Consider the following 4761-nt stretch of genomic DNA (forward strand, 5'->3'; position numbering starts at 1 on the left):
AAGCATTCCCACCACATTTAGTATGTACTCTAATACGATCAATTGTATTTTCTATCTGATTTTTAAACCATTTGTAAAGTAGACTGATGGTTCAAGATTAATTTGCGGTAAAAGACAAACAAAAACTGATTACGTGCCGAAGCAACTACGTTCTGAGTCGATAAAAAGCTGATTGAGGAACACTTAGTGACCGACCAGTTCTCTCTACGTTGTTATCATCTGGTCAGAGGAGACTGAAGGAAAGCTAGAGCAATTTGTTGCTGGATGGGTAATGCACCCTCAGAGGTCATGTTTTAAATTCAATTCTACCCCATGAAGTCAGTTAATCACTTTTGCAACCCTTTAGGGGCACACAGCTCTTTCCCTCGATTAAGAAGCAGTTTAGAAAGGTCTCAATGACCTCAGATTTTAAACACGTATCTACTCTAAAGTGAGGATTGACTTGCTCCTCATTAAAACACTAAGAGGTATAGATTAATGCCAACTAACACCCCACTCAGATTATCAAAATGTGTCTTTTGTGGAGGGGATTTTGCAAACAGATTCAAATATTCAAAGTTAATCAACAGATCTGAAGCTTCACCAAGCCTATCTGTGTATCTTTGTGGACAATTAAAGGATTTAGGATTAGGGAGGAGCACTTAAACTGAGCGGCACATGAACAAATGAACTCAGCCCCTCTGAGCCAATAAAGCTGCACTCCCTGAGGGGCTGAATCCAGTACGCAGGGTGGGGGTGTTTCTTTAGAGGAGGCTTAGGACGTCAGGTGTGTAAAAAGCACTCAGTTTCTATTTAGTTAGTAATGATGTCTCAGACTCTAATGACACACAATGCATTTGTTTCTTTTACAATCTCCAGTTTGCCATAAAGTCACTGGCTTTTTAAGTGTGGTTGTACATTTTGTCTGCATATTAGTGTATTTTATTTGAACAGAAACCATTAATCGATTAATCTATTAGGTTATCAACAGAAAATAAATCAACAATAACATTGATCATGATCATCACACTTTTTAACTGTTGTTTTGACAATTTCAATAAAACAAAATGTTCCTTCAATTGAGTCTATTTTCTTGGCAAGAAAGCAGAGAAGTGTGAATCAGTACGATTATTCGCTCATTAGCATGTATCATTTTAATCCCAGAAGATTATAAAAGCATTAAATCACTTCACACATCAAGTAGAGAGAACTGCAGTTAAACTACAATAGTGACAAAGGTTATAATAAATACATGAAAGGCCCGACTTAAAGATTTATAAGCCTTGTTTAGAAAGAACCAAATGTGCCACGTTCCCTCGAAACACAAATATTCAAATATTCATGACAGCACTTCATGTCACAATAAATCAAACATTGGGCGTGATTTATTGTGCATCTACTTCCCCGTAGCCTCTCGCTTTATAACCATAACACTGACAGAGATGTCCCTATCATCTATTATCTCCAGTAGTCGAGGAAAGCCAGACCTGTAAATGCCTTTTAGGCTCACTGAATGGTTACTACACATCAGCATTTATGGGCAGTCAATAGTCATAAGGCACACACAAGCTCCACACACACACACACACACACACACACACACACACACACACACACACACACACACACACACAGCTCTGAACATAACGTCCACTTTTTGTGTAAGTGGTGCAGATGTTTCTGACTGCACACACTGAGTAAAGCACGGATACACCTTTAGGCGTGTCCGACTGGGTCAAATAATCTGTCACGAGCTGACATCCAGACAGGAAGCACAGTGGTGTCGTCAAGCAGCTTATAGCGTCTGAGTCAGTCTCTTACGAATGATTGTATTATTTCTATAAACTGATTCCACCACCTTAGAGAAGATTTGGATCCGTTGCTTCAAGAGGATTTACTCTGAGCGGCTGAGAGGTGTGACCACTTTCACAATAAGAAACTTTTGAAGGGATGTGATCAGACGTGTAGGAGTCTAACTCCCATCACATCTACGACTTCTAAGAGAGTCTTTGACATCCAAAAACCAAATTGACAAATTGCCTTCAACAGAACAACTGTTTTGTAGTTGCCAGACCAAAAGAGGTTGAAGAAGAAGACGATTTGCCATTTCTCTATAGTTCAGGCGTTTCACTGTGGACGGAGACTGTAGCATTTAGAAAAAGTGGTGTCCTGAATGATATGACTGTATTGGAATTGGAATTTCTAACATTTGTATCCAGCAGCATCGTGAATGAGCCAGCCAGACACACGAGTCAGAGATGTGGCGAATTCAGCATTATGAGAATAATTATAAGCAGTAACAAGTCACTGCACCACAGTTCAAATGAGCTAAATTCATTCATAATTGACTCCAAATTGATTTAAACTTCTGAATGTATGTACAGGTGTCTAACATTCAACTTTAGATAACTATTCTAAGCTTGGTTACTGGATGTTTCTTACTTAACTCCTTTAGAGTCTTGGTTGGCTTCTTTCCTACAAGCACAGTTTTGCACCCGTTGCTTTGGTGTTTTTTGTGTTCTTTGTTGTGATGTTCTTGTTTGTTTGTTTTGTTTTTCGTTGTTTGATGTTTCTTTCGCTTATTGCCCTAAAAAATAAAGTGGTTGAACATCTGATTGATCTTTAGTTGAACTATACACGTCCACGCTCGGGCCATAACCAAAGAGGAGTTACAAGATGTTAATGCATTTTAGCTGAAAAGGGATCTGCTCCCTGAAGCATGGAGCATTATAATCAGCCTATCATTACATTACAGGTAATTTAGTAGATTCTCTTATCCAGAGTAACTTACAGTGGTTTAACTAAAGGGACAGTCTGCCTGCAGCAACTCAGGGTTAAGGGCCTTGCTCAGGGTATTGAACTCACAACCATCTGGTGCTCTGTTTGGAAGGCGTACCACTAGTGTAATCACAAGTAACTGCAGCAGTGTGTCGAGTCAATGGACATAAGCCTAGAGACCAATCAAACTCCTAACTTTATTTAAGAACATGTATCATGTAAACAACAAACACCGTGCAAACCAACAATTGAATTTTCCCAAAGATGGATTAATAAAGTACTTCTAAAATCAGTGGTCATACAGGACAGGGGACCACTGTAAATATGAATATATATATATATATATATATATATATATATATATATACTAATGCAAGACCTGCCAGGGTCGATATTGTAGACCAAATTTGTGGTGCACATTCCCTTTTTCACAGGAGACAGAACAGGTCTTACTAATAACATTACAATGGCTCTGTTCCATTCGAGTGTCCCAGTAATTTAGCCATGACAGTGTGACAGTGAGGCAGCATACACAATACCAGGTGTTGGTAAGGCTGAGACTGAAGCAGCTAAATGAAATTCAGCTATCACTGATTAAATCATTTACAACTGTGCTTTCAAACATGTCTTCTGTGAAAAAGGCCTATTAATCAGAGAACCAAAACACATTAACCTGCCACTTTCGGGCCCCTGGGAGTTTGGGAAATTTAGAAAACTGTTGTTTCAGAAAATCTTAAAGCAACTCCAGCAATTTGGTATTGCGCTTCCAGTATATAAGGTAACTCAAAAAATGTCAAAAATTAAGTTGCAACGGCCGAGTTAAAAACTACAAACTACTAAAACTGTGTATCTTACATTTTCCATGCAACTCAATAGCATATCTTTTTCATCTGTTTCCTCAATATAAATTATTTTCAAACCCCAGTTTATAATGTACATTTTGTGTTTTAAGTCTAAAGCCTAAACCAAGATAACCGTGATGACATCACCAGGACTCCCTTCAGCTCCTTTCAGAGCCAAAGAAGACATTATGCAACTTTTAGTGTTAGGCTATAATCATTGGTGGACGACATACTCCAATCTTTTACTGAAGAAAAAGTAATACCACAGTGACATACTCTGTTACATGTAGAAGTATTGTATTCATTGCATTCATAGCATAAATATATACTTAAAGTACCAAAAGTACTCATGGAGAATGGCATATTTCAGAATTTAGTATTGTGGATTATAATTACCATGATCTCTAATGTTGCAGCCCAAAAAGTTGGGGCTAATTTTAGCTAAGCTACTTTATATATTAATGGGTAGTTTAAGCTATAACAATACATCATAGTTAATTATTTTATTTATATTGTGTATTAATATTCTGAATCTGCAAAGTAACTAGGAGCTTAAGTTATCAAATAAATGTAGTAGAGTAAAAAGTAGGCTACATTTCCCTCTGAAAAGTAGGGGAATAGAAGTATAAAGTAGCTAAATGGAAATATTTAAGTAAAGTACAACCTCAAAATGATATGGTTATTATGGTCATTGAGTTAGTTAGGTCCTACATTTCACCACTGGCTATATGAGAGTAGAAGACAATTAGACTGAACTTTATATGTAAAATCGGTGGAGTGTCCCTTTAATACTCATATATTTTAATATCAATCTCTCTGTGAAAACAGTGCATAGACTAGGAAATGCCCCTTTCCATGACTACTGTACAACTTTTCCAGCCCTGGTTGCAATACATGCGCAGTGTAACACAGTAACTCTAGTGAGTTGTTTCTGTACTCCAGGTGTGGACTGTTGCCCGTGCAGAGGTCTAGGTGAGCTCTAATATACAGTAGGCTCTTTCCCACGCCTTTCTCCTACAACTCCTCGTGTCTGTGAGCTGTGGAGAAAGAGGGGAGTGGAGGCAGGAGCGGGGTGGTGGGTTACAGTCCTGGAATGTGTCCGCGTTCCCGATTCTCTCTGTTCTCGTCGGCCGCGGCGCGCTGCACAGACAGACTCGTGTGC

Source organism: Cottoperca gobio, chromosome 21 (assembly GCF_900634415.1).
Source record: "Cottoperca gobio chromosome 21, fCotGob3.1, whole genome shotgun sequence".
In the NCBI taxonomy this organism is placed as follows: domain Eukaryota; kingdom Metazoa; phylum Chordata; class Actinopteri; order Perciformes; family Bovichtidae; genus Cottoperca; species Cottoperca gobio.